Below are 20,507 nucleotides of genomic sequence, written 5' to 3'. Positions count from 1 at the left end.
GGTAGTTTCCCTTTTCACCCAAAAAAAATAAAAAATAAAAATATATACAAAACAAAATACTCAAAGAAAAATATCCAAAAAAAGATATTTATCCAAACCAAGCAATATCATGCATCATCTTAGGAGCATCCCGAAAACATGATAATGCTTAGTTGAATAAACACAATGCATGCATATTCAACGTCATCATCTCATATCATGCATTCTTATCAAAGATCATGGAGGGATCTAGGTTTGCATTTCATACATCCCTCCTAGTAATTCATTAATAAACATTAATAAAAAGAAAGAATTAAATCGATGCGTATGTTCAAAGAATGGATCGCACGCCGTTCGTTATCAAGTGTAAGCCAACAACCGCGCCAAGCGAACACACGTCAACTCCGTTGTTGGTAATCAAGACGAACAAAGGGGAAGGTCCAACACCATTAAGGATCACTGCTCCAAGGCCTTTCCCTTACGAATCGAATAAGGCTGTGCCATGGATATACGACATCCATTCTTCTGCCGACAGCGATATCTCTAACATCGCTGGACTTGGGGGCATGACTAGGAGTGGCAGGATCTACACTCCCGAAGATCTTCATGATAAAGCTCCCAAGAATAAAGGAAAAGAAAAGGAGAAAACCGAGGAAAATAAAGAATCCGAGGAGGAGACAGACGAGCTGTTAAAGTATATCCGACAGAGCGAGTACTCCATCATGGATCAACTTCATAAGACGCCAGCAAAGATTTCTCTGTTGTCGTTGATCCTATGCTCCGAACCGCATCGGCAAGCTCTGTTGAAAGTCTTGAACGAGGCATACGTGTCGCACACTATCTCCCAAGACAAGTTTGAGGGGATTGTTAGTCACATCACGGCTAATGATCACCTCACTTTCACCGATGAAGAAATCCCCGCTGGGGGACCAAATCATAACAAGCCCTTGCACATCTCTGTAAAGTGCAAGGAGTACCACATCGCTAAAGTCTTGGTGGATAACGGATCTTCCTTGAATGTGATGCCAAAAAGAACGTTCGATCAAATGGCAATCAAGGGAGTCCAAATGCGCCCGAGCAACATGATCGTTCGAGCCTTCGACGGTTCTAAAAGAGAAGTGGTGGGAGAAGTCAATCTTCCAATCCAAATTGGACCCACTATCTTTAATGTCGAATTCCAAGTGATGGACATTACTCCCGCATACAGCTGTCTCCTCGGCCGACCTTGGATTCATGATGCAAAAGTTGTTCCTTCTACGCTCCACCAGAAAGTCAAATTCACAGTGGGTGACAAGCTGGTGACTGTACAAGCTGAAGACGATATACTCATCAGTAAGCCATCCACCATACCTTACGTGGATGCAGCGGAGGAAGCTCTAGAAACCGCCTTCCAAGCATTGGAAATTTCCAATGTTGAAACGTTTCCCCGAGAAATGAAGAAGGTAGCCTACATGCTCACCAAGAACGGATACTTGCCTGGACAAGGACTTGGCAAGGATTCCCAAGGAATTCCCGAGCTACCTACTATCAAGGATAATCCGGGGAAACAAGGGTTAGGATACAACCCTAATAAAGATCAAAGGACGAAGAGGAACCAAGATCCTTCTCGACGTTCTTTAAGCCAGATCTTTAGGAAGGCCGGTTCACAAGCGTCAAGGCCGGTCGTCGTCATCAAGTGCTCTTCTCCTTCCGATAGGGATGTATATACCTGATGACTGTTAGAGATTACTCCTCGGGGACAGCCCGACCCCCGAGCCTCGATAGGGCACATGTTTCCATTATGATTATAATAAAATCATTCTTTATTATTTCTTACTGCTTCTCTTCTTGCTTACAATAAATTTCTAAGCCACATTATTTTTTAACCCTGTTTGAATAAACATGAATGAGGTTAAAATCGTCTTAAATAAACCCGCATCATTTTTATGTGGAAGTGTGCGTGACAACTTGGAGCACCTTTCCTTGGCCTCAACAAGTGCCATCATGGATAAAAAAAAGAAATCCTAAAAACAAAAAGCTCGGCAGGAAACCCAAAAAGGGGGCTGCGCAAAAATAAGAGCAAAGAACCCGCTAGGAATCCCACAAAAGGGTGACCTAGGCAAAAGTTAGGGTTACAAAAATAAACAAAAACAAAGGTCCGCTAAGACGCCACAAAAGGGTGTTTTAGGCAAAAAATAAGGACAATCAAAAAAGCAAAAGAAATCCATGATGGTACCATGAGCCGAATTCAAAAAGAAAGGTTCAAGGGAAGCTATCTAAGTTGTCAAATCACAACGTCAATAACAAGACTACCTTAACTTCATAAGTGTTTAATCAAACAAGCCTAAACACATAAGCCTACCTTGGCCAACCATTCTTACAAAAACCATTTTTGAAAAAATAAAAATCCCCTCTAAAACACAAACTTCAGAACAAAAATATCTTTCCTTTCTTTTCTCTCTTGTCCCAAACGATTTTAGGATAATCTAGTGGAAACATGGAGATATAGTGGTCAATAGGAGGGTTGACACGTCTTCTAAAGGAAGGGGAGGATCACTGGGTTGATGACGCCCATCTCGATATCTCACGCATCATTCCTCGGTTACAGAAATCGGCAGCGCACAGCCCGTCTAGAGGAATGGCAAGATCCAAACAAAGAAACGCATCGGTTAATTCTTTTGAAAAAATAAATCAAATAGAATTAGGTGCATCATACCGCATACATGCATACAGATGATAGGTGTACTGGAAGATCACTTATTCTCTGTTTATTGAAAAAACAAAAAAAACAAAAAAAAAAAACAAAAAAAAACAAAGAAACAAAAAATCAAACTTCAGAAAAAAAAAAAATGCGCCCGTACCATGTTCAGTACACCCGTACTAAAATCAGGGTTATGAACAAATTTTCAACTCAATACGAGCGTACTGAAATGGATACGGCCGTATTGGCCATAAAGAAATTTTCAAAGACCTCATCATGAGGCAATCGCATAAAATAGAAAAAATAGGAAAAATTGCTTGTGTATGACAGCAGAAAAATCGACGAAAAGGCAATCTGTACAGAAAAAGCCAAAAAACGACAAAAAAGGCAAAAATGCAGAAAAAGTCAAAATTCGACAAAAAAGGCAAAGATCCCTCATCATACAGAATAACTAAGCCTGGAGAGGCTTGCCGAAATAATACTCCCCAATTGTACAGAATAACTGAGCCTGGAGAGGCTTGCCGAAATAATACTCCCTCACCGTACAGAATAATTGAGCCTGGAGAGGCTTGCCGAAATAATACTCTCTCAGAATAATTGAGCCTGGAGAGGCTTGCCGAAACAATACTCCCTCTTAGAATAATTGAGCCTGGAGAGGCTCGCCGAAATAATACTCTCTCAGAATAACTGAGCCTGGAGAGGCTTACCGAAATAATACTCTCTCAGAATAATTGAGCCTGGAGAGGCTTGCCGAAATAATACTCTCTCAGAATAATTGAGCCTGGAGAGGCTTGCTGAAATAATACTCTCTCAGAATAATTGAGCCTGGAGAGGCTTGCCGAAACAATACTCCCTCTTAGAATAATTGAGCCTGGAGAGGCTCGCCGAAATAATACTCTCTCAGAATAATTGAGCCTGGAGAGGCTCGCAGAAATAATACTCCCCAGAGAAACCTCAGCTTAAGCTCATGGAACAAATCCCCAGCGAGAGCTATCAAAGCAAGATCGTCAAAATCCCCAATGGAAGCGCGATCATCCAAGCAAAATATTCAGTCAAAGGACTTGAAACTTCCTCAGTGGAAGATAGCTCTCTGACTCAAGCGCTGAGTGAGGCTAAGCCTGCAGAGGCTTCCTAAATAATACTCTGGGATACATAAGATCCCCAAATCCCCAGTCGCCTACTCAAGAGGCACCCCTACAAAAGGAGAAAAATAAAAAATATATCAATAAATATTCCCCAAGCGGAATTCGGCATCCAGCCAAACACCGAACATCAAGATGATTTGCCTAACAGAAGAGGCCAGTCAAGAATTGAATGACAGAATCCCCCAGCGGATAACAGCCTACACAGAGGCTACAAAAATCAGAAAATCAAAAGAGTCACCCGAATAAGGATAACCGGGATACTCCACCAACGTCGAAAGGACGTCAGCCAATCATAAGGCATCGTTCACCTCAGGAAGAGCATCTTTGTGTCTACATCCCCACGGGATCAGAAATTCCCCAGCGGGCACCAACTACGCAATGGAAAGTTGGGGCACAAGAACCTATGAGTAACTGCACATCCCCTAGACGGATCCCTGCGTTATCCAGCCCTCAGCGGCACAAAAATCAAAAAACAAACCGTCGAAGCAGCATCGTGGACTGTGGAGACAAAATCATCACAACAGAATCCCCCAGTGGATAACAACCTACACAGAGGCAATAAAACCAGAAAATCAAAAAGAGTCACCCGAATAAGGACAACCGGGATACTCCACTTACGTCAAAAGGACGTCAGCCAAACATAAGGCATCGCTCAACTCAGAGAGAGAGCATCTGTGTCTACACCCCAAGGAGTCAGAAATTCCCCATGGGTACCAACTAAGCAATGCAAGTTGGGGCACAAAAACCTATGAATGACTGCACATCCCCTAGACGGATCCCTGCGTTATCCAGCCCTCAGCGGCACAAAATCAGAAAAACAAACCGTCGAAGCAGCATTGTGGACTGTGGAGACAAACTTATCTCAAAACCCTGGAGAGGGCAAACTCAGCTGCCCATGTTGAGAGGCAAAACCCTGGAGAGGGCAAACTCAGCTGCCCATGTTGAGAGGCAAAACCCTGGAGAGGGCAAACTCAGCTGCCCATGTTGAGAGGCAAAACCCTGGAGAGGGCAAACTCAACTGCCTCATGTTGAGAGGCAGGGCCTGGAGAGGCGATACTCAACTGCCTCATGTTGAGAGGCAGGGCCTGGAGAGGCGATACTCAACTGCCTCATGTTGAGAGGCAGGGCCTGGAGAGGCGATGCTCAACTGCCGAATGTTGAGAGGCAGGGCCTGGAGAGGCGGTACTCAGCTACCGAGGTTGTCAGAAACACTGAGGTATGCATGAGCCTGGAGAGGCGACGACTAATACTCACCCTGGAGAGGGCAAACTCACGCTACCAAAGTGACCAGAAGCACGGAGGTACGCAACCCTGGGGAGGGCAAACCGCAGACCCTGGAGAGGGCAAACTCACGCTACCAAAGTGACTAGAAGCACGGAGGTACGCAACCCTGGGGAGGGCAAACCGCAGACCCTGGAGAGGGCAAACTCAACTGCCTCATGTTGAGAGGCAGGGCCTGGAGAGGCGATACTCAACTGCCTCATGTTGAGAGGCAGGGCCTGGAGAGGCGATACTCAACTGCCTCATGTTGAGAGGCAGGGCCTGGAGAGGCGATACTCAACTGCCGAATGTTGAGAGGCAGGGCCTGGAGAGGCGGTACTCAGCTACCGAGGTTGTCAGAAACACTGAGGTATGCATGAGCCTGGAGAGGCGAGGACTAATACTCAACCTGGAGAGGCTACTCAACAATTTTCCACCGGAAGACGCTACAAGTCAGAAGGATGGCACATCACCCGGACAATTGGGTCAACTCCTTTACTTGTCAGCCGGTACACCAAAAGGCCGTCCGACTAAGTAAAGGGGGGGCAGCTGTAGACCCCTAAAATTGTCCGGGTCGGAAATAAGACTCGAAGACTCTCAAAGATCAAAGGAAAGTCAGCCAGAAGGACTCCCAGAAGACCATAGGATGACTATCTGTAGGTTTAGAGGTCTTAGAGTAGCCAAAAATAAGAAAGTGGGAGGTTTGGAGCTCAATACGGCCTCCTTGGAGTTCAGTACGGCCGTACTGCACATTTTGTACTACAATACGGCCGTACTGAAACCAATACGGCCGTATTGAAGTTTCTGTATTTCAATACGGCCGTACTGAATTCAATACGGCCGTATTGAAGTACAAAAACTCAATACGGGCCGTATTGAACCCAGGGGCCGTACTGCGCCTCATCCCTATAAATAGGACGTCATTCCACACTTTTTCCAGCTATTCTGGACCCCCTGGCTGAGTATTCTTGGGTTTTTGAGCAGTGCTCTGCCCTAGAAATCTCTCTGAAAGCCAATCCGACGAAGTTCTTGAATCATAAGCCATTTGCTTGAGATTCGAACGAGTCGAAGGGAAATCTATTTGATTTCCATAGTAAAAATTTTATTTTAGGGAAAGGAGAAAGCGAGCGTGTAGTGGGAAGGAGCGCCAAAAAGCCTCCTAGTTCTTTTAAATATATAAAAGCACGCTTCAAGAGGTTTTCTTCCAAAACTCGTCTTTTATTGCTTTCTTTATCGCTTTCTGATTGTTGCATTGCATTTTTAAAGCTTTCATCATGTAGATAATTCACTTAATATCGTTCTAATAAATAGGGGTAATTTAATAATTTTAAGCTATTATTCATGAAATAATCTGTCATAGGGAACCCAAAAGGGGCGTTGTGGGGTGCTAACACCTTCCCCGCACGTAACCGACTCCCTTACCCAACTCTGGTTGTAATGGCCTAAGTTGATTTGCGAAATCAATTGCCTTAACTCTTTTTCCAATGTTTTGAGTAAAACATTGGTGGCGACTCCAAGAACCCTTTTTGCGAAAACTATTAATCCATGGAGGGTCCCGCTTGGGATTAACATGGATTGGTGAATCATTTAATAAAATTGTTAGTTCGATAAGGTCTCAGTTTGAGAATAAGTCGTTCTAACAATCCATCATTTTTCAAACTCTTAAAAAGAGTCCGATCATCGTCGCGAATGCCAAGGTCCGTTTCGGCGGGTGGCGACAGGCTCGAAGACGATCAGATACTGTCCTAGTCTCAACCATTAACGATTCCGACAAGGGATCAGTGGATGTTGCTTTTAGGACTCCGCTGGCACCTTATGAGAAATCAAAGTCTTTGGGTTCTGGGGGGAGCCTACGACTTAATTTGACTCAAAACAGGGAAACTTGCCAGGTCTAGACATAGTAAGGATTGACAGATTGAGAGCTCTTTCTTGATTCTATGGGTGGTGGTGCATGGCCGTTCTTAGTTGGTGGAGCAATTTGTATGGTTAATTCCGTTAACAAACGAGACCTCAGCCTGATAAATAGCTATGTGGAGGTAACCCTCCATGACCAACTTCTTAGAGGGACTATCGCCGCTTAGGCCATTGAAGTTTGAGGCAATAACAGGTCTGTGATGCCCTCAGATGTTCTAGGCTGCACATGCACTACACTAATGTATTCAACGAGTCTATAGCCTTGACCGATAGGCCCGGGTAATATTTGAAATTTCATCATGATGGGGATAGATCATTGTAATTTTTGGTCTACAACGAGGAATTCCTAGTAAGCGCGAGTCATTAGCTCGCGTTGACTACGTCCCTGCCCTTTGTACACATCGACCGTCGCTCTTGCCGATTGAATGGTCTGGTGAAGTGTTCAGATTGCGGCGACGTGGGCGGTTCGCTGCCCTTGACATTGTGAGAAGTCCACTGGACCTTATCATTTAAAGGAAGAAGTCGTAACAAGGTTTCTGTAGGTGAACCTACGGAAGGATCATTGTCGATGCCTTAATCAATTTGACCGCTGAATTTGTTTTTCTACTCGGGATTGGCTTGAGGTGTTCATTAACATCTCATCCTTCCCCGTGTTTGGAGGGAGTGGGTTGAGCCATGCTCGGTCGACTTTCTTTGAACAAACCTCAAACCTCGGCGCTTCGTGCGCCAAGGAATAAAAAATTGTTTAGTGTAACGTCGTGGACCCGGAGATGGTGATCTGCAGCATTGTCTCAACACACGATATAAAAGGACTCTCGGAAATGGATATCTCGGCTCTTGCATCGATGAAGAACGTAGCGAAATGCAATACTTGGTGTGAATTGCAAAATCCCGTGAACCATGGAGTTTTTGAACGCAAGTTGCGCCTAAAGCCATTAGGTTGAGGGCACGCCTGCCTGGGTGTCAAAAATCGTTACCCCCTTCTACATGTCTTCTTTTCGATACTGTGTTTGGAGTGCATGATGACTTCCCACGAGCATTGTCTCGTGGTTGGTTGAAAATTGAGTTCACGGTTGAGCGTGCCATGGTATAATGGTGCATGAGTAATGCTCGAGGCCAATCATGTGTGCATCTTTGCAGGTTTGGACTCTTGACCCAATTTGTTTTGTATTTTTGACATCTCTAACGAGACCTCAGGCCAGGCGGGGCTCCCCGCTAAGTTTAAGCATATCAATAAGCGGAGGAAAAGAAACTAACAAGGATTCCCTTAGTAACGACGAGCGAACTGGGAAGAGCCCACCATGAAAATCGGTTGTCTTTGGAATCCAAATTATAGTCTGGAGAAGCGTCCTCAGTGGCATACCGAGCCCAAGTCCCCTAGAAGGGGCGCTAGAGGGTGAGAGCCCCATCGTGCTCGGACCCTGTCACACCATTAGGCACTGTCGACAAGTCGGGTTGTTGGGGGAATGCAACCCCAATCGGGCAGTAAATTCTGTCCAAGGCTAAATACTGGCCAGAGACCGATAGCGAACAATTACCGTGAGGGAAATATGAAAAGGACTTTGAAAAGAGAGTCAAAGAGTGCTTGAAATTGTTGGGAGGGAAGCTGATGGGGGTCGGCGGTATGTCTCAGTCGAATGTGGAATGGTGTTAGCCAATCTGCCGATCGACTCGGGGCATTGGCCGATGCGGATTGTGATGGTGGCCCAAGCCCGGGTTGTCAAAATGCTCGTGGAGATGTTATCGTCATGATTGTGGACGGCAGCATGCGCCTTTGTGGCGTGCTTCGACACTTGCATGCTCCGTGCATCGGCTTGTGGGCTCCCCATTCGGCCCGTCTTGAAACACGAACCAAGGAGTCTGACATGTGTGCGAGTCAACGGGTGAGTAAACCTGTAAGGCACAAGGAAGCTGATTGGTGGGATCCCCTTGTGGGTTGCACCTTCGATCGACCCTGATCTTCTGTGAAGGGTTCGAGTGAGAGCATACCTGTTGGGACCCGAAAGATGGTGAACTATGCCTGAGCGGGGCAAAGCTAGAGGAAACTCTAGGGGAGGCCCGCAACGATATTGACGTGCAAATCATTCTTCTGACTTGGGTATAGGGGCGAAAGACTAATCGAACCGTCTAGTAGCTGGTTCCCTCCGAAGTTTCCCTCAGGATAGTTGGAGCCTACGGGCGAGTTCTATTGGGTAAAGCCAATGATTAGAGGCATCGGGGGCGCAATGCCCTCGACCTATTCTCAAACTTTAAATAGGTAGGACGGTGTGGCTTCTTTGTTGAGCCACTCAACGAAATCGAGAGCTCCAAGTGGTCCATTTTTGGTAAGCAGAATTGGCGATGCGAGATGAACTAGAAGCTGGGTTACGGTGCCCAACTACGCGCTAACCTAGACCCCACAAAGGGTTTTTGGTCGATTAAGACACTAGAACGGTGGTGATGGAAGTCGAAATCCGTTAAGGAGTCTGTAATAACTCACCTGCCGAATCAACTAGCCCCAAAAATGGATGGCGCTAAAGCGCGCGACCTATACCTAGCGGTCGAGGCAAGAGCCAAGCCTCGATGAGTAGGAGGGCGCAGCGTTCGTTGTAAAACCTGGAGCGTTAGCCCGGGCAGAGCGTTCGTCAGTGTAGATCTTGGTGGTAGTAGAAAATATTCAAATGAGAACCTTGAAGGCCTATCGCAACCCGAAAGTTTCTGATCTTGCGACCTATGGTTTAAACATCCTTTTAAAAGTCTCATAATTTAAGGAATGCCCGGACACCAGACTAATCCTTAATTAATGGTTTTGAATATAGGTTCATGGAGTCGCCACCAATATTTTACTCAAAACATTGGAAAAAGAAAAGGTTTTTAAAAGTCCAATAATGGCCTTGATAACCAAAATTGGGTTCGGGGGTCGATTACGTATAGGGAAGGTATTAAGCACTCCTATAGCGCCCTTAATCGGTACCTTATGATGAAGTTAACATGATAAGAATTAATAAATTAAATATTTAATCCCATTTATTAATGATTATTTACATGAAAATTAAATTACACGATGAACCCTAAGATATCTACATGATTGCGTTTATTATAACAATATATGAAATAAAAGAAGAGAAAGATAGAACAAGAGATTGATGAGTAATACCTCGTAGCAAGCTTTATTAGATCTTCAACTATGGAGATTTTAGGTGCTTTGCGACAACACCAAATGAAATCAATATAATTGGTTAACAGTCAATGGTCAATGAGATATGGAATGCAATAAAGATCAGTTATCACAAACACATGACAGCAAATGCACCAAAAACCAAACTCAAGTTATTGTTCCATTGGTTTACTGTTCCATTAGATCTCTATATGCATCAGACTCAACAATATAAATTCTTCCACTGAAAAACGTGCTACACCTGGGGGGCTAATAACAAACACATATACACAACATAACATGTAATGCGACACAAAAACGCAAGAACCAAACTGATACACAAAATTGAGACAAAAACTGATGCACTAAAACTGAAACACTGATACACTAACACACTACACACATAACATGTAAAGAGACTCTAAAACACAAAACACACAACAGAACACAACAAAAGCAAATAACACACAAACACACAGCCTCTAACAGGAACCGATGGTCCCCAGCAACGGCGCCAAATTTGATTGAAGCCGTATCCGGTCAAATAAATACAATTAAATGTAGTACTAGGAAGTGACTCCTTGTCGCCACCCGCCGAAACGGACCTTGGCATTCGCGACGATGGTCGGACTCGTTTTAATGTTTTGAAAAGTGGTGGATTGTTAGAACGACTTATTCTCAAACTGAGACCTTATCGAACTAACAATTTTATTAAATGATTCACCAATCCATATTAATCCCAAGCGGGACCCTCCATGGATTAGTGGTTTTCACAAAAAGAAGGGTTCTTGGAGTCGCCACCAATGTTTTACTCAAAACATTGGAAAAAGGGATAAGGCAATTGATTTTCGCAAATCAACCTTGGCCATTACAACCAGAGTTGGGTAAGGGAGTCGGTTACGTGCGGGGAAGGTGTTAGCACCCCACAACGCCCCTTTCGGGTTCCCTATGACGGATTATTTCATAAATAACAGTGTAAAATTACTAAATTACCCCTATTTATTATAAGCGATTATAAATTAAATATCTACATGATGAATAAATTAAACATGCGATGCAACAATCAGAAAGCAGTAAAAGGAAGGATTTTGAAGAAGAAACCTTTGAAGCGTGCTTTTATATATATTCAAATGTTAGGAGGCTTTTTGCGCTCCCTCCCACTACACGCTCGCTCGCTCCTTCCCTAAAAATTAATCTTTACTATGGAAATCAAAAAGATTTCCCTTCGACTAGTTTGAATTCTCAAGCTAAATGCTCAGAACTCAAGAACTTCGTCGGATCGGCTCTCGGAGAGAATTCTAGGGCAGAACACTGCTCAAAAACCCCAGAATACTCAGCAAGAGGGTCCAGAAGTCTGGAAAAAGTGTGGAATGACGTCCAAATGACGTCCTATTTATAGGGATGAGGCGCAGTACGGCCCCTGGGTTCAATACGGCCCGTATTGAGTTTTTGTACTTCAATACGGCCGTATTGAATTCAGTACGGCCGTATTGAAATACAGAAACTTCAATACGGCCGTATTGGTGTCAGTACGGCCGTATTGTAGTACAAAATGTGCAGTACGGCCGTACTGAATTCCAAGGAGGCCGTATTGAGCTCCAAACCTCCCACTTTCTTATTTTTGGCTACTCTAAGACCTCTAAACCTACAGATAGTCATCCTATGGTCTTCTGGGAGTCCTTCTGGCTGACTTTCCTTTGATCTTTGAGAGTTTTCGAGTCTTATTTCCGACCCGGACAATTTTAGGGGTCTACAGCTGCCCCCCCTTTACTTAGTCAAACGGTTTTTTGGTGTACCGGTTGACAAGTAAAGGAGTTGACCCAACTGTCCGGGGAATAGGCCATCCTTCTGACTTGTAGTGTCTTCCGGTGGAAAATTGTTGAGTAGCCTCTCCAGGTTGAGTATTAGTCGTCGCCTCTCCAGGCTAGCGTGAGTCTTGCCCTCTCCAGGGTGAGTATTAGTCGTCGCCTCTCCAGGCTAGCGTGAGTCTTGCCCTCTCCAGGGTGAGTATTAGTCGTCGCCTCTCCAGGCTAGCGTGAGTCTTGCCCTCTCCAGGGTTTTGCCTCTCAACATGGGCAGCTGAGTTTGCCCTCTCCAGGGTTTTGCCTCTCAACATGGGCAGCTGAGTTTGCCCTCTCCAGGGTTTTGCCTCTCAACATGGGAAGCTGAGTTTGCCCTCTCCAGGGTTTTGAGATAAGTTTGTCTCCACAGTCCACAATGCTGCTTCGACGGTTTGTTTTTCTGATTTTGTGCCGCTGAAGGCTGGATAACGCAGGGATCCGTCTAGGGGATGTGCAGTCATTCATAGGTTTTTGTGCCCCAACTTGCATTGCTTAGTTGGTACCCATGGGGAACTTCTGACTCCTTGGGGTGTAGACACAGATGCTCTCTCTCTGAGTTGAGCGATGCCTTATGTTTGGCTGACGTCCTTTCGACGTTGGTGGAGTATCCCGGTTATCCTTATTCGGGTGACTCTTTTTGATTTTCTGATTTTGTTGCCTCTGTGTAGGCTGTTATCCGCTGGGGGATTTTGTCGTTGATTTTGATTAGCCTCTTCTGTTAGGCGTATCATCTTGATGTTCAGTGATTGGCTGAAAGCCGGATTCCGCTTGGGGAATGATTATTGATCTTTTGGATTTTTGCTTTTTGTAGGGATGCCTCTGAGTAGGCGACTGGGGTTTTTAAGAATCTTATGTATCCCAGAGTATTATTTAGAAAGCCTCTTCAGGCTTAGCTTCACTCATCGCTTGAGTTGGAAAGCTATCTTTCACTGAGGAAATCAAAGTCCTTTGACTTAGATATGCTGTTTGGATGATCAAGCCTCCCTTGGGGAATCTTGCTGATCTTGCTTTGATAGCTTTCACTGGGGAATTTAGTCCGAGCGTGGAAGCTGAGATATCTCTGGGGAGTATTATTTCGGCGAGCCTCTTGTAGACCCCTAAAATTGTCCGGGTCGGAAATAAAGCTTGAAGACTCTCGAAGACTGAAGGAAGATCAGCCAGAAGGACTCCTGGAAGGCCCTAGGAGGGTTCTCTGTAGGTCTAGAGGTCTTAGAGTAGCTTAAAATAAAGAAGTGGAGGGAATGAAGCCCAATACGGCCGTACTAAACTTAATACGGCCGTATTGAAGCTTCAACACGGCCGCAGTGAACTCAATACGGCGTATTGAAGTTTCTGAAACTTCAATACGGCCGTACTGAAATCAATACGGCCGTATTGAAGCTTCAATACGGCCGCAGTGAACTCAATACGCCGTATTGAAGTTCAAAAATTTCAATACGGCCGTATTGGCTCCAGGGCCCGTATTGGGCCTGTTCCCTATAAATATGACGTCAATTGGACGTCATTGGACACTTTGACACTAAGTTTTAACCCTCTTCTTGAGTATTCTGGGTTTTTTTGAGCAGTGCTCTGCCTAGAAATCACTCGAAGAGTTGATCCGGCGAAGTTCTTGAGACACGAGCCATTTGCTTGAGTTTCGAACCTAGTCGAAGGGAAATCCTCCGGATTTCCAAGTCAAAAATTATTTTTTAGGAAGGAGTGAGCGGGCTTGTAGAGCGAGGGAACGCCAAAAAGCTTCCCAGTTTTACTTGATATATAAAAGCACGCTTCAAGAGGTTTCTTTTCTAAAAATCCCTTCTTTTACTGCTTTCTGTGTGTGCATATTAAACTGTCATCATGTAGATAGTTAATTTATAATTGCTTAGAATAAATAGGGGTAATTTAGTAATTTCGTACTATTATTTTTAGATATAATCTGTCATAGGGAACCCGAAAGGGGCGCTGTGGGGTGCTAACACCTTCCCCACACGTAACCGACTCCCTTACCCGACTCTGGTTGTAATGGCCGAAGTCGACTTTTGAATCGATTGCCTTAAACCTCTTTTTCCAATGTTTTGAGTAAAACATTGGTGGCGACTCCATGAACCCTTTTACTACGAAAACCACTAATCCATGGAGGGTCCCGCTTGGGATTAACATGGATTGGTGAGACTTTTAATAAATAAATTGGATAAGATCGACAAGGTCTCAGTTTGAGAACAAGTCGTTCTAATAATCCAATACATTTTCAAAACTAAAATAAAAGCGAGCTCGACCGTCTTCGCGACCGCCGAGGCCCGTTTGGGCCGGTGGCGACAGATGGCGACTCCACTGGGGAAGCTTCGAGAATCAGTCCCATTTAGTGACAGATTGTTTTTAACAAATAATAGTTAAAATTACTTCATTACCCCTCACTTGTATTATAATATGTTTTACCTATGTGGCTTTAAATAACTGTTGTATGTTTAATTTCCGCAATTGTTTGAAATATAAATTGCACACAAACCTTTGCACACAACAGTTCCCTCTATACCCGGGGGCATGAGTGATTAACCATAGGGAGTGGATGTTAGTACGGCCGGTTGTCGAATGGGTCTATAGGTGCCCGTAGACCGTTGTCGGAAAGCATCACTCAAGGTGATAACCATGAACTCGAGTCCGACAGTGCGTTGGAGCTTTCCATCGACTTACGACGAGAGGAATTGGGTCCCTATAATGGGGGCACCTTGGGGGCCTTTGACCAAGTGAGAACAGTTAGAACCTCCTTGAATATGCACTTTTCTGCAGGAGACCCCTACCTCGTGATTCGCTCGTGACTGTTCGTGGATGATTGAATTGTTTGTGCATTTTTATGTGACATTGTATGAGCATACATTGCACTTTTAAACATACAACATTCTTTTTTAAATAATAAGAATAAATAGAAATAAAGATCTTCTAGTACATGGTGTTAACATCTACCTTCATTGCATTCATATAGGTAGTTTCCCTTTTCACCCAAAAAATACAAAAAAGATACAAAATATCCAAAAGAAAAAATATGTATTTATCCAAACCAAGCAATATCATGCATCATCTTAGGGACATCCTAAAAACATGATAATGCTTAGTTGAATAAACACTATGCATGCATATTCAACCTCATCATCTCATATCATGCATATAGATCATGGAGAGATCTAGGAGTCATTCATACATCTCTCCTAGTAATCCATTAATAAACATTAATAAAAAGAAAGAAATAATCGATGCGTATATTCAAAGAATGGATCACACGCCGTTCGTTATCAAGTGTAAGCCAACAACCGCGTCAAGCGAGCACACGTCAACTCCGTTGTTGGTAATCAAGACAAACAAAGGGGAAGGTCCAACACCATTAAGGATCACAGTTCCAAGGCCTTTCCCTTACAAATCAAATAAGGCTGTGCCGTGGATATACGACATCCACTCTTCTGCCGACAGCGATATCTCCAACATCGCTGGACTTGGGGGCATGACTAGGAGTGGTAGGATCTACACTCCCGATGATCTTCATAACAAAGCCCCCAAGAATAAAGAAAAAGAAGAAAAGAAAACCGAGGAAAAAGAATCCGAGGAGGAGACTGACAAGCTGTTAAAATTTATCCGACAGAGCGAGTACTCCATCGTGGATCAACTTCATAAGACGCCAGCAAAGATTACGCTGTTGTCGTTGATCCTAAGCTCCGAACCGCATCGACAAGCTCTGTTGAAAGTCTTGAACGAGGCATACGTGTCGCACACTATCTCCCAAGACAAGTTTGAGGGGATTGTTAGTCACATCAAGGCTAATGATCACCTCACTTTCACCGATGAAGAAATCCCCGCCGAGGGATCAAACCACAACAAGCCCTTGCACATCTCTATAAAGTGCAAGGAGTATCACATCGCTAAAGTCTTGGTAGATAATGGATCTTCCTTGAACGTAATGCCAAAAAGAGCGCTCGAGCAAGTGGCAATCAAGGGAATCCAAATGCGCCCGAGCAACATGATCGTTCGAGCCTTCGATGGATCTAAAAGAGAAGTGGTGGGAGAGATCAATCTTCCAATCCAAATTGGACCCACTATCTTCAACGTCGAATTTCAAGTGATGGACATCACTCCCGCATACAGCTGTCTCCTCGGCCGACCTTGGATTCATGATGCGAAAGCTGTTCCTTCTACGCTCCACCAGAAAGTCAAGATGGGTGACAAGCTGGTGACCGTGCAAGCTGAAGATGACATACTCATCAGCAAGCCATCCACCATACCTTATGTGGATGCAGCAGAGGAAGCTTTGGAAACCGCCTTCCAAGCATTGGAAATTGCCAATGTTGAAACATTTCCCCGAGAAATGAAGAAGGTAGCTCATATGCTCACAAAGAACGGATACTTGCCAGGACAAGGATTAGGCAAGGACTCCCAAGGAATCCCGGAGCTACCCATTATCAAGGACAATCCGGGAAAACAAGGGTTAGGATACAACCCTGTTAAAGATCAAAGAACGAAGAGGAATCAAGATCCTTCTCGACGTTCTTTAAGCCAGATCTTTAGGAAGGCCGGTTCACAAGCGTCAAGGCCGGTCGTCGTCGTCAAAATGTTTTTCTCCTTCCGATAGGGATGTATAGACTCAGTGACTATTAGAGATCACTCCTCGGGGACAGCCCGACCCCCGAGCCTCGATAGGGCACATGTTTCCACTATGATTATAATAAAATCATTCTTCATTATTTCTTATTGCTTCTTTTCTTGCTTGCAATAAAATTCTAAACCACATTATTTAACCCTGTTTGAATGAACATAAGTGAGGTTAAAATCGTCTTAATAATCAATAAACCCGCATCATTTTTATGTGGAAATGTGCACGACAACTTGGAGCACCTTTTCTTGGCCTCAATAAGTGCCGTCATGGATAAAAAGAAATCCATTCAGGACAAAAATCCTAAAAAACAAAAAGCTCAGCAGGAAACCCAAAAAGGGGACTGCACAAAAATAAGAGCAAAAGACCCGCTAGGAATCCCACAAAAGGGTGACCTAGGCAAAAATTAGGGTTACAAAATAATGAACAAAAACAAAAGCCCGCTAAAACTCCACAAATGGGTGTTTTAGGCAAAAGTTAGGGCAATCGAAAAACAGAATAAATCCATGATGGTACCACCAACTGAATTCAACAAGGGGCTCAAGAAAAGCTATCCAAGTTGTCAAAGCACAATCATTAATAACGAAGATGTGCTTAACTTCATAAGTGTTTAATCAAACAAGCCTAAACACTTAAGCCTACTATTGGCCAGCCATTCTTACAAAAACCATTTTTTAAAATAAAAATAAATCCCCTCTAAAACACAAACTTTCGAAAAAATATATCCTTTCCTTCTTTTCTCTCTTGTCCCAAACGATTTTTGAATAATCTAGTGGAAACATGGAGATATAGTGGCCAATAGGAGGGTTGACATATCTTTTAAAGGAAGGGAAGGATCATTTGGTTGATGACACCAAATCCCAATATAACACGCATCATTCCTCGGTTACAGAAATCGGCAGCGCACAGCCCGTCTGGAGGAATGGCAAAATCCAAACGTAAACGCATCGGTTAATTCTTTTGAAAAAATAAATCAAATAGAATTAGGTACATCATACCGCATACATGCATACAGATGATAGGTGTACTGGAAGATCACTTATTCTCTGTTTATTGAAAAAACAAACCAAAAAACAAAAAAACAAAAAATAAACTTCAGAAAAAACAATGCGCCCGTACCATGTTCAGTACACCCGTACTAAAATGGGGGTTATGAACAAAATTCCAACTCAATACGGGCGTACTGAAATGGATACGGCCGTATTGGCCATAAAGAAATTTTCAAAGACCTCTTCATGAGGCAATCACATAAAATAGAAAAAATAGAAAAATTGCTTGTGTATGACAGCAGCAAACAAAATGCAAAGATTCAAAAAATCAACAGCGTCATACAGAATAATTGAGCCTGGAGAGGCTTGCCGAAAGAATACTCTCAGAATAACTGAGCCTGGAGAGGCTTGCCGAAAGAATACTCTCAGAATAACTGAGCCTGGAGAGGCTTGCCGAAAAAATACTCTCAGAATAATTGAGCCTGGAGAGGCTTGCCGAAATAATACTCCTTCAGAATAACTGAGCCTGGAGAGGCTTGTCGAAATAATACTCCTTCAGAATAACTGAGCCTGGAGAGGCTTGCCGAAATAATACTCCTACAAAATAACTGAGCCTGGAGAGGCTTGCCGAAATAATACTCTCTCATAATAACTGAATTTAATTTCTTTAGCACTTTTAATTTCTGTACAGCAAAAGCCAAAAACATAAAAAAGGCAAAATACAGAAAAAGCCAAATCAGAAGAAAAGGCAAAATACAGAAAAGCCGAAAATGAAAAAAGGCAAGGATATAGAAAATCCAACAAACAGTTTGTACAGAATAACTAAGCCTGGAGAGGCTTACCAAAATAATACTCCACAGTACGCAGAATAACTGAGCCTGGAGAGGCTCGCAGAAATAATACTCCCCAGAGAAACCTCAGCTTAAGCTCATGGAACAAATCCCCAGCGAGAGCTATCAAAGCAAGATCGTCAAAATCCCCAATGGAAGCGCGATCATCCAAAGCAAAATATTCAGTCAAAGGACTTAAAACTTCCTCAGTGGAAGATAGCTTTCCAACTCAAGAGCTGAGTGAGGCTAAGCCTGCAGAGGCTTCCTAAATAATACTCTAGGATACATAAGATCCCTAAATCCCCAGTCGCCTACATAAGAGGCACTCCTTCAAAAGGAAAAATCATAAAAAGATCAATAATCATTCCCCAAGTGGAATCTGGATCTCAGCCAATCATTGAACATCAAGGTGATATGCCTAACAGAAGAGGCTAATCAAAATCAACGACAAAATCCCCCAGCGGATAACAGCCTACACAGAGGCAACACAATCAGAAAATCAAAGAGAGAGACCCGAATAAGGACAACCGGGATACTCCACTCACGTCAAAAGGACGTCAGCCAAACATAAGGCATCGCTCAACTCAGAGAGAGAGCATCTGTGTCTACACCCCAAGGAGTCAAAAATTCCCATGAGTACCAACTAAGCAATGCAAGTTGGGACACAAGAACCTATGAATGACTGCACATCCCCTAGACGGATCCCTGCGTTATCCAGCCCTCAGCGGCACAAAATCAGAAAAACAAACCGTCGAAGCAGCATTGTGGACTGTGGAGACAAACTATACTCAACTACCTCATTTTGAGAGGCAAAGTCTGGAGAGACGATACTCAAACGAAGTCTGGAGAGACGGTACTCAAACGAAGTCTGGAGAGACAGTACTCAAACGAAGTCTGGAGAGACGGTACTCAAACGAAGTCTGGAGAGACAGTACTCAAACGAAGTCTGGAGAGACAGTACTCAAACGAAGTCTGGAGAGACGATACTCAAACGAAGTCTGGAGAGACAGTACTCAAACAAAGTCTGGAGAGACGATACTCAAACGAAGTCTGGAGAGACGGTACTCAAACGAAGTCTGGAGAGACGATACTCAAACAAAGTCTGGAGAGACGGTACTCAAACAAAGTCTGGAGAGACGGTACTCAGACAAAGTCTGGAGAGACGGTACTCAGACAAAGTCTGGAGAGACGATACTCAAACAAAGTCTGGAGAGACGATACTCAAACAAAGTCTGGAGAGACGATACTCAAACAAAGTCTGGAGAGACGATACTCAAACAAAGTCTGGAGAGACGATACTCAAACAAAGTCTGGAGAGACAGTACTCAAAGTCTGGAGAGACAGTACTCAAAGTCTGGAGAGACAGTACTCGAAGTCTGGAGAGACAGTACTCAGAGTCTGGAGAGACAGTACTCAGAGTCTGGAGAGACGATACTCAAAGTCTGGAGAGACAGTACTCAAAGTCTGGAGAGACGATACTCAGAATCTGGAGAGACAGTACTCAGAGTCTGGAGAGACGATACTCAAAGTCTGGAGAGACAGTACTCGAAGTCTGGAGAGACAATACTCAAGGTCTGGAGAGACAATACTCAGCCATCAGCGTCGTCAAAGGCACGTTGGTGTTAAACTTAGCTACCGAGGTTGTCAGAAGCGCCGAGGTATGCAACAACCTGGAGAGGCTACTCAACAATTTTCCACCGGAAGACACTACAAGTCAGAAGGTTGGTGTATTACCCGGACAATTGGGTCAACTCCTTTACTTGTCAATCGGTACACCAAAAGGCCGTTTGACTAAGTAAAGGGGGGGCAGCTGTAGACCCCTAAAATTGTCCGGGTCGGAAATAAAGCTTGAAGACTCTCGAAGACTGAAGGAAGATCAGCCAGAAGGACTCCTGGAAGGCCCTAGGAGGGTTCTCTGTAGGTCTAGAGGTCTTAGAGTAGCTTAAAATAAAGAAGTGGAGGGAATGAAGCCCAATACGGCCGTACTAAACTTAATACGGCCGTATTGAAGCTTCAACACGGCCGCAGTGAACTCAATACGGCGTATTGAAGTTTCTGAAACTTCAATACGGCCGTACTGAAATCAATACGGCCGTATTGAAGCTTCAATACGGCCGC

At 44.0% G+C, this 20,507-nt stretch overlaps 1 non-coding gene and 2 pseudogenes across 1 annotated transcript; all 3 read left to right on the top strand.

Moving 5' to 3' along the window:
- Positions 1-6,616: 6,616 nt before the first annotated feature.
- Positions 6,617-7,543, top strand: LOC145951103 (uncharacterized; annotated as a pseudogene).
- Positions 7,544-7,788: 245 nt separating this feature from the next.
- LOC109793708 (5.8S ribosomal RNA) lies at positions 7,789-7,944 on the top strand. Its single transcript, XR_014428782.1, has one exon. It is a non-coding gene; the product is annotated as a 5.8S ribosomal RNA (ribosomal RNA).
- Positions 7,945-8,166: 222 nt separating this feature from the next.
- Positions 8,167-9,673, top strand: LOC145951185 (uncharacterized; annotated as a pseudogene).
- Positions 9,674-20,507: the final 10,834 nt, after the last annotated feature.

The sequence above is a fragment of the Cajanus cajan genome, chromosome 8 (assembly GCF_000230855.2).
Source record: "Cajanus cajan strain Asha chromosome 8, NIPB_CcT2T_4, whole genome shotgun sequence".
NCBI lineage: Eukaryota > Viridiplantae > Streptophyta > Magnoliopsida > Fabales > Fabaceae > Cajanus > Cajanus cajan.
Note: the sequence above shows the minus strand (reverse complement) of the source record. Positions and strands in the feature narration are given on the sequence as shown.